Source organism: Strongylocentrotus purpuratus, unplaced genomic scaffold (assembly GCF_000002235.5).
Source record: "Strongylocentrotus purpuratus isolate Spur 01 unplaced genomic scaffold, Spur_5.0 spur5_scaffold_1, whole genome shotgun sequence".
NCBI lineage: Eukaryota > Metazoa > Echinodermata > Echinoidea > Camarodonta > Strongylocentrotidae > Strongylocentrotus > Strongylocentrotus purpuratus.
This window is the reverse complement of record NW_022145594.1, coordinates 51,770,270-51,781,233: the sequence shown is the minus strand read 5'-3', so window position 1 is coordinate 51,781,233 and position 10,964 is coordinate 51,770,270. Positions and strand designations below refer to the sequence as shown.

At 34.1% G+C, this 10,964-nt stretch overlaps 1 long non-coding RNA gene across 1 annotated transcript; it reads left to right on the top strand.

Moving 5' to 3' along the window:
* The first annotated feature begins 4,693 nt into the window (after positions 1-4,693).
* Positions 4,694-6,796, top strand: LOC105444586. The gene is made up of 3 exons (XR_004062824.1): positions 4,694-4,779; positions 6,042-6,149; positions 6,608-6,796. It is a non-coding gene; the product is annotated as an uncharacterized LOC105444586 (long non-coding RNA).
* The last annotated feature ends 4,168 nt before the right edge of the window (positions 6,797-10,964 follow it).

Genomic DNA, 10,964 nt, shown 5'->3' with positions numbered 1-10,964 from the left:
GTAGGGCTTCTGTTTTTTGTTTTTTTTAATTAATGTTAATAAGGTCATCAGCCCTCTTGTTCCTCCTATTCTCCTCTCTTTTTGCTTTTTAAATTTATTTACCCTGGGGGAGGGGGGGGGGGGGGGGGGGCGTCAACCACTCATTGTTTAACGTGTAAAACTGACTCTAGACATCTTTTTTTTTCTAAATTCAAACTAATTGTACCATCAAATCAAAAGATAGTCTAAATAAATCTATGGGTTTGTATTTTCTCTTTATATAAAACAAAAGGATATCTTAGACTTCAGACTACATGTACATCAAATTCAGCATTATGTTATAATTGTAGTAGAATAGGGGCCATGTTATTTTAACTGCTTGCACGAAAGAAAGAAATCATCAAATTTAAAAGTTTGTTTCAAAACATTGATTTTTAGATTAGAATCAAGTGTTTCTGTAAATTTGTTAATATTTTTTATTCGGAAAAAACAAAGAAAATCATTGAATACCAAAAGAGTACATTTGGAAAAGAGCCACATGGATGCTGGGAAAAGAAAAAGATTAACTTAATAACTATTTCCCAGAGGTCTTCTTTTCCAATCTATGTGACTTTACAGAAATGGTAACAATAAAATTGTGAGGTATACATAACAATTTATAAATCACTATTAATCAACAATAATCATTGATAAGATAAAAATTTATTAAAAACATAAATCAGGGAATAATTTTCCTGGTATCGCATCGCAATTTGCTATGCATTTTTGCATGACTGCTATACAAAATATCTTTTGTGTAGCAGTTTTCTTCCATAGAAATGTACAGAATTTCATTTGAAATATTTATCCATCGTCTGAAATTGCTAATCAAAAAATTTGAGGAAAATTATTCCCTGTAAAAAAACTTACCCCCCCCCCCCCCCCCTCTGAACAAAAAAGAGGGAAAATGTCGCTTTGTGTACATGTACATGTACATTATATAGCACCATGGAAAAATGGGGGGGGGGGGGGAGGGTGAATACATGCACTCAAATCCGACTCTTAACCTGGAATTTTACCTGAAGATGGCACTGTGCAGCTGGGTATGATAACAAAAACAGCAAACAAACAAAATTGAGACAGAGACAGCTCATCATAATTAACTAATTTATGTTAACTCATCTGTATACTGAGAATTTGTTCTTTTAGTTTTAAAGTCAAGTAAGAAATAATAACACAACAACAGTCTTCAAATCAGTATTGAGAGTATACTAGACACTGGGAAATGTGTGGATGGCAGAGCCATGGAGTCTTTGAGTGCAAGCTGTCAAATGTTTGAATCAAACAGTGTCAGAATATCTTTGGTTATGCAGATAGCATTTTGGACAGCTTCACATTTTATAAGGCCAACAAAGACTTTGAGAACAAAGCTAGTCATAAGATAATGTCGCCTGGTACAGAATACTCCATTTCCTGTTTTCTATGTTTGAGAATAATTCGTCTAGCTCATCTTTGTATCTATTCATTTTTTCAACATGTTCTCTACTGTGTATGAACCAGGCACGTTGGCCATATTCAATAATGCTTATGGAGAACGAGGCATTTGTACAAACACAGCAGAGAGTCACTTGACAGATTGTTTGCTACACTGATGATGAAACTTAACATTCCATTAGCCTTTGATACAACATAATCAACATGATTTCACCAGGTCATTTTATTATTCAAAACAATGCCAAGGTATTTATATCGCGTAGCAACTTAAAATGTACACTGTATAATCATTAATATGGTAATGGGGTTGACCTGGGATTTTTTATTCGGTAATGCGCATAACTTTACATTTGGAAGTGTTCAGCTTCATTTTGATTGTCAGTCACTACATATTGACTCTAGATTTGTGCAGCTACATGAACATTGTAGAATCTGCAGCTAGATATGAGAGATTTAATTGTTATTCAATTAGTTGGAATGCAGAACTGAACAAAGTCTCTCCAAAATACCTTCCTTTAATACCATTTTGCCAATAGCTCTCACATACTTATAAGGGTTATACTATGTAACAGCAACAGTTTCGAAATGTGATTGTACAGGTTTGAAAATCATCGCTACCAGTAGGTTAATAGTACTTCTCAACCAAAAAATCATTTTCGAAATAGTAGTCATGGAAATGGTTCATTAGATGGCACATATTGTACTACAATACATCTAGGAACCTGCGAACCCTTAAACAAGCCCTTGAGCCCAGCCACAAGAGACTTTGTCATTTGCATCAAATCATACTTATTCCACATTCTAATTTTACTTGTTTGAATATTTGTTTGTGGACCACCCTGAACATGTGGAAGATTAGCCTGTTTAAAATTTAACAGTAGTACAGAGAGCTGTGATGTTTTGAAAGTGGTGATGGATCCATTTCTGCTTTCATGAAGTTAATTTCATGAAGTAATTTGTGGAACTCAACTTATTTCAGTCAAATGCATCTAGAATGGTCTAGAAATCAAATTTGCTGTTTTTTTAAGTACCAAAATTCCCTTTTAAGTACATATATGTTTATACTATAAAAGTGTATTCCTTTTGTATTTCCTAATCGGCCCTTTTGTATCAACTCTGTTATCGCCCTTTTTTTTTATATATCGGTCACATATTCCTCTAACAAAAAACTGGACAGCTTCTTTTTTTTTTTTACTAATCTTGTGACAAACAATGTAAAGAAAATATCCTAGTATGTGTCTTAATGTTGAAGACAGAATGAGCTATGGTATAATTTCAAGCATCCATGTTTGCTCTTAAAATGACATGCATGGCCCTACATGTACATACATGCACATATTTTCTGATCAGTCATGCGCTTGAATGAAAGATGCAGTTTGTCCATTTAATTTCCATTCTGTCCTATAGATTTGGTAAAAGCTAAAATAATAATTATTATTTTATTTATAAATCCCTTCTCCCTGAGGATCCTAACCACCAAATAGCATTAATAACCCAAGATGTAACTAACTATGGTCAGTTATCTGCCCATGGCCATGATACTTTGAAATTTCTTTCAATATTTATACAAATAGAGCAAACTAAAGCATAACTTGTTTTTATAATTTCTGTGTGCAAAGTTATTCTTTGCATAATTTTTCTACTTCAAATAAAATGTTTCTCTATTTTGATCCCATTTCCACTCTGTTGCTCTATGTGATAAGGATATTCCTTATGCAAATACAATCTCCTACACATAATGATTGGCCTTTCTTTTAAACGTTATTGGATTTGTGTGTGTGTGGTGAGTGCGCGTTTTTTTGTGGTCACTGTTATGCTTAAGCACAGCACTCAATATAAAATGTTATTCTTTAACTCCAGCATGATTTCATTTGCGTTTCATATATTATTTAATATGTAGAGCCATCCCTTGGCTTTAGTATTTTAAGGAGGGTTGGGGATGATTTGTTTTCCTCACCCCTCTTCTGTTCAAAGTTAATGACTGCGATGGATTAGAACAACCTTTATAGTGACTTTGAGACCAATTTTGTGGACAGTCCATAGCAAGGTTTGGCAAAACTTTATTATTATATAATTGCCATGTCAAATGATAATCATAGCTGGCACTAACATGATATGAATCTTTTTGTTTATACACGGCATCTCAAAAAAATGTGCAACAAGATGTTGATTGGCAACATCTTAAACAGCACTCATTCATCCATTTCGCCAGTAGTGCCGTCTTAGTATCTTCTGAGTACTCTTTATGAATCGTACGGGGATCTAATCTGCAAGTTAGGATTTGTTTTGCTACATGTATATGTGTCATATTTTAGATGTTACAAAGAAAGCATGATGCATGGCATCACCGATAATCATCACTGATACATTTCAAATTGCTATTTCATTAGCAATCTCTGAAATGTCATGAATATATATTAGTTGAAATACATAGTACTAGAACCAAAAGAGAGTGCTCCAAGGAATTTCTGATGCAAATAATTTGTGCTTACTTATTATTTATTCTTTTAAACTTACATGTAAAAAAAATCAGGTCCAAGATTCTGGTGAAGTTCATGTTGAGAGTAATTATAAATGTACCATCGGGGCCTACCCTACACTGTATACTGGATAGCTGTGATCTGCAGTTTTTTTTGTATAGTATATTACTATGGAGGTTCATCTAGCGGTCCTTAAGAGTAGAGTATGATTATCTACACGTCTTTGCAGCTCCTGATTAGATTTTTACCTTCCTTCTCTCTCTCTCTCTCTCTCTGTCTACCACTCATCCCTCTTTTTTTCAATTTGCTCCTATTATGTCTTTCTCTTTATGATCGGAAGAGGTTGCGGTATTGTCATTTACATCAGTTTCCTATTTATGTATGAATGCATTTATGATGTGACTCAGAATGAAGTTTTTTTTTGTACTGTCTGCTGAAAGATGGAATGGTGTTCACTCATTCTTGTTCAACATTAAGTTAACCCCTTTGGCTCTCAGCATACAAAATCATGTTTGTGCCTATGTTAAATTGTATGTAACATCAATGGGAGACAAATTTTTGTATTACAAATGTATTATGGAAAATAAAACCAGAATCTTGAAACTTGTAAATGTATTGTAGACTAAGCATGCTTAATTAAATTCCTTTGAATTTTAATTATTTTACATGTTTTTACTGATTGTATCTATTTCAATATTTTTCTTTTGTATAACCCTAACTACAGTCTTCTTTGGAGCCATATGACAGACGTACATGTATACAGCTGAAATGGAATTTCCCTTCAACCGTACAATATTTCAGGGCTTATATTTCAGGAATCGGTGTTCGCCCAACGTAGCAGTTGCAGGTACATGTAATAATGCTATGTTTTATTTTATTTACAATTTTACATTTGCCGAAGTCCTTTCCCTGGAGATTATTCAAAGCAAAAGTATGTTCATTAAATGTATATACCTTTTTTCATAAAGTTTTCTTGTGAAATATCATGAGTTTTAGTCAAATTCCCCCCTCCCCCCACCCCTGTTTTTGTTGCTTCTTGCTCCTTTATATTTCAGCTAGCCCATAGACCTACGATATATGTTTAGGTCTTTTTAATTGAAATGAAAACATTGCTTTCTTCAGTCATTAATATGCAACATATGCATTATACACATATTGGGGATATGTTACCCCAAAAATATATAAGAGCAAATTACGTTAATGAAATAAAGTGTGGACGAGAGGCACTGAGCTAAAAAAAAAATTAAAAAAGGAAATGCAATCCAGGCTATGTACTTACAGCAGTAAGAACAGATTTAGGCTTCACTCAAGTCATAATGTAATTATTGTAATGAAGTGTTAAATATAGGGTCTGTGCTTGTAGACTAATAGGGAGCAAGAGAGGGCCATAGCAGAAACAGAAAGTGAATACATTTAAGTCATTTTAAGATATCTAATATCAAATGTAACTTGTCACTTTTTATCTCATAGAGCTACGTTTATATTAACAGCTGTGGTTGTAGTCTTATTCAGGAAATATCATAGGGAATGTCACTAAAATAAAGTCATTTGTTTACTCCATTCACAAGCTTTTAATACCCTATTGTACATCTCAAAGAAATCATGTTCACAATACAACTTTGTAATGAATGCACATTTCAAAAGTTGATGCTCAAGGCCATTGAAATTGCCTGTGTTGCTATGATATCGTTTGGTCAATTGAGACTTACAGCATTCATACATTTATTTTGTATAGGATTTTCCTCAAACTTTTACTGAGTTTTGTCTGTCATTTCTCTGCTATCAAGTTCATCAGTGTTTGTAGTGAATCTTCCCTCTCTTTTAAATACACCTTTTCATTATGATTAACATTTATAGATTCTCTAATGCATTGAACTAGCCTCTTTGCAAGTACACACTTTCGTATTTTCATGATTTCAATATTTGTTTTTACATGTATTGTAATGCTGACTCTGATAAAACAGTACTGGAATTGTTATGTACCTACTTTACGTTCACTCGTAAACGTTGTCATAGTCAGGAAGATGACTAGCTACACTATAATCATGATTCTATTAAACTATAACTATGCACATGTAATGTACTGTTTCAATTAAATCTTACTTACAGAAAAAGGACAACAACAAGTGGCACTATTCATGTATTCCTCCAAAGTGCTCATGCCAATCATGCCATAGCTGAACTTTCCTGAAAGACTGAGTCAATGAAAACTCTAAGGTAATTTTTTTTTTAAACTGATAAGTGTCAAAGCCTCACTATATATGCTTTTGTCATGATCTCTTCTTAGACTATACATAAATGGGGTTACAGCGTAAGAAAACCTTTCCGACGTTTTTAGGAGTATACCCATGAAATATATATTGAGAATAGAATATCCAGTCATATTCTACATACATGTATTTGAAGAGTTATATCTAGGGATTTGATATAATGACATGTTCGATAATGATCCGTTGTTGTACTTGATTAGATGCATTCATTCCTTAAATAAAGGCTTTGTAGCATACATGAATTTGAAATAGAGATCCCTCCTACTTAATTGTTATGTGTATAGAATTCATTTAATTTTTTTTCTTATTCGAGACCTTTTGCAGAACCCCAATAGAATCCATTTGATTTGTTTGCGTGATTGTATTTCACCATCCATGCTATCGTTTTCTTATTTCACTGTGCAGACTTCAACATATGTGCAGCATTTCAACCGAGAGTCAACACCCTCCATTGTAGTGTTCGGCAGGCTTTTCAATTGGAGTTTGGGCTGATTTCAATCGTAATAATAATAATAATAATATTCAGTTCTTGTATAGCGCATGATATGTTATGAAATAACACCTCTATGCGCTTCCAAAGAGCTTTGGAAATGATTACCCTTTAGCTCCGGCAGCCGTTATCAGGAATAATCCTGCCAGGTACCCATTTACCTCACCTGGGTTGAGTGTGGCAAATGTAGATCAATGTCTTGCCAAAGGACATTAGTGCCGCGGCGGGACTCGAACCGCAGACCTTGTGATCAACAGTCCGGTGACGTATCCACTCGACCACAACACAGGACCACCGCATAGCACTTTATGACTCTGTCTGCTTAAGCATGGTTGTTTCCTGATGCAACATCATCAACACATGCTTAATTTTCTTGCGTAGTGCTCGTATATCCTATATCCTGAGAGTTACTTTTATTTGTGTTACTTTATTTGGTCTGATTCACATTTGAACTTCCTGGTTTCTAGTGATGAATTATTGGCCATAATTGTAATTATCATTGCATGTCTACTTTAAGATGTGATGATACAGAAGGGCTACAGCCTAAGCACAGCTTCATATGCTTCCAGCCCCCCCAAAAAAACTATTAAAATGAATCACAAGGAGTAGAAAGAGAAAGAGAGAGAGAGAGATGGGGGAGGGGGTACTAATATGAAGGGATGGGATGGGGATTTTCAGCTATCAATGAAATTGTTAACTGACATATATTATCATTAATATTTCATTCACATGTTGCAGGAATGTCTGATGTTGAAATAACATGTACGTGAAGGTACAAAGTAACCACATTGTGTAACATATTTCCTAGTGAATGTTACCAAATATGTCAATGTAAAAGTGTTCAAAACGAATAGTCCCACCATTATTGTCGCTTGATAGGTCTGAAACCATGCTCTGTAATTGCCAATATTACAGTATGTGTCTATTTTCATAAAAAATTACACAGTGAGAGGGATCAAGAAACACTGTTTCAGTTCAAATGTACTATTCATAAAATCGAGATGGAAATCATTATCATTTCTCTGTCTATAACTATCTGATGCTTAGTTCCAAGATTAAGCGTGTAAAAGTAAGTGCAATTTTGTTCTCTTCACTCCAACCACATTGATTTACTGAGCATGATTCTGCATAAATTGATGAGGAAATGTAACAATACACTATAAAAATGTGTTGAATTTTAAAAAGTTGCCAGTTTCCGAAAAGTAAATCAACTGAAATAGGCCCTACAAGGATATTAATTCCCATTAATTGATGTCTTTGTAGTGCATGTTAATTTCTATAATGTGATATCATCAACTGTTTATATTTCATACAGAAAAATATAGAATACAGAAAATTAATTTCATTTGAAATGAAATAAAATTTAAAAACTATATATATATATATAATTCAAAATGATAGTGTTAGATAATTTTCAGATTGATGAGAATGGATAAGGATTTACGATTTGAATATATATTTTCTATGTGAACCTACTAAGATGTATGTACATCAAGTTAAATTAGATATTTGTCTACATATGCTATGAATGGTTTTTCAAAATGTGATGAAATTCAAATGTACATGTATATATCCAATCTTGTTGTTGTTATGGCTTAAATAACTTGGAGGACTAGGAGATATAAGAAACGTTGATTAATTACTCTTGATTGATTATTTACTCTTCTTTGCATCGTTCACTCTAACTGGCAAAACAGCGACAATTAGTAGACACACAAAAAAGTATTGCCAAGGCAATTTTATTTCTCTTATCATCCTGTAATGTATTTTTCTCTTCAATGTTTTGCAGTTGCAATGTGCAGAAGTTGGTATTGCTTCCGGTTCTAGGACACCTACCCCCTGAACAACCATTCCCCCAGTGCCCTACCCCCTGGACACCCACTCCCGGATAACCACCCTCTAGGACAACTACCCTCCTGACAACTATCCTAGGGGGTAGTTGCCTGGGGGGAGGGGTAGTTTTCCGGGGGTAGTCGTCCTAGAGGGTGGTTGCCCTAGGGGGTAGTTGTCCTAGGGGGTAGATTTCCTAGAGGATGGTTATCCGGGGTTGATGTCCAGGGGTCGGTGTCCGGATACGATTACTTTCCATGAATGAATCTAAATGAGCAAATTATCATGCAGTATCATGAATTTCAGTTGTTCTTTTGCAGGGAAGATTTTAATTTATATCATAGCTAGCCAGTTCTGAAATATCCTCGATTACAAATTACCATGCTCAAAAGTTGGAAATTATACATGTAGTTTTGTTTTCATTTTTGATATTGTATAAAATAGCATATGCAAGGGTTGTCCAAATCGCATCACAAGTATACAACCGTTTATTTAAAATTAACATTCATATGTGTTTTCTGGAATAAAGTTTGTTATTTTGTATTATTGTCCATTTCATTCAATTTTCACCAACTTATTTGTTCAATATTTCTACTTTTCCTCAGAACATGTGTTGTGAAGTTTGAATATTCCTTGTCGGTTTCATTATGCCATGAAAATAAGCTCATAAATGTAAATGCCCTTTTTTGCCCTCCTTAACGATTTTAGATATACAGTTAACACATGAATTATTCATACCCCTTTGTATATTTGATTTTTTTTTCTTTTTTCTTGTGTTTTTCGTTATTCAAGAATAAAAGGTCCACTAAGGGTAAATTATATGTTGGCTTTAATATATTACATTCTCAAGAAATGTAAATCGGAACAAATCAATTTTTTACATACTAATTTAAAAACTTGGTAAGGGTATAAATAATTTGTTCAATGTACATGTAGTGTAACATGTTTCAAAGGAATGGAAGTTTGATTTGAGTGTGCATTCGTGTTAGGGAGGAGAGAGAGAGAGGCCGGGGAGGGGGGGGGGGGGGGGGGGCACCAGTATTTTTTCGCCACTTTTTCAGAGAAAGGCAGGCACCTTGGGGTTCATTTAAGTAAAACATTTAATGCTGCTTCCTGGAAATTGAATACATATACGTAAGAACTGTTTTTTCTAGAGTTTTGGAAGAATTATTATATTCGGGTTAGTGCAGCCTAGACAACCAACATCACAGGCACGTACATACGTTTGGCATTTCAATTTCTACTGTTTGTAGCCATGAAGGCGTTAACTTTGTATATATATATTGGTTTTATGCTCTTGTGACTCAAAACAGAATTTCACGTTGACTAAATTTATGATAGAATATGTGATTGAATAAAATCACCAATCATTTTAATTTCACTCATTAATTTTCTTATTGCCTTTTTCTTTATAAACATGTATGAATATGATACAAAGAAACGGTGTTTAAACAAATTATTATAAAGTATTTGCCATCACCTGGGCCATGGACATAAAATTATAAATTAAAAAAAGTAGGCTTATATGCATCTTCTCTTTGTGTTTTGAAGAACATTCTTCAGAGAAATACACATGACATAAGATCATGATTTATGTCTATACATCTCGCAAGTTTCACCTGCTTTGTTTAGTTATTTCCATTGTGGATGTAAGACATCATAACTCCCTATAGGAGGTGACATCATATTTTGTAACCCCTTTCATATTCACATCTTAAATATATACGGGCTAGTATCGCTCCACCTGGTAGACCAATAATATTGCTATAAGAACATGACACCTCGAAACTGGACCTGTATAGTTGTGAATATGCAATATCAATAAAACAATATCATCTGCTTCAAAGTATGAACCACAACATATTTTCAGCACAGGACCACAGTACATGACTGTACTTACAGAGGCAAACAAACCTGGCCACGTAATTCAACAGGGCATATTTGTGTTTCATGCGTAAGGGTGTGGCACTAGCTTAATTTGGCTTAGCGGCAGTGTATATCTACGGAGCCCGGGAAGGGACATGGTAAAAATATTTTTATCTCGTTAAAACGAGATAGTTATCTCGTTTTAATGAGATAGTATCTCGTTAAAACGACATAGTATCTCGTTTTAATGAGATAGTATCTCGTTAAAACGACATAGTATCTCGTTAAAACGAGATAGTTATCTCGTTTTAATGAGATAGTATCTCGTTAAAACGACATAGTATCTCGTTTTAATGAGATAGTATCTCGTTAAAACGACATAGTATCTCGTTAAAACGAGATAGTTATCTCGTTTTAATGAGATAGTATCTCGTTAAAACGACATAGTATCTCGTTTTAATGAGATAGTTATCTCGTTTTAATGAGATAGTATCTCGTATAAGTCCATTGCATACTGGAACCGGGTGGTCCCTGTATTAAGCCTATGGGAGTGAGAGAATTCAGTAGTCCACGGGT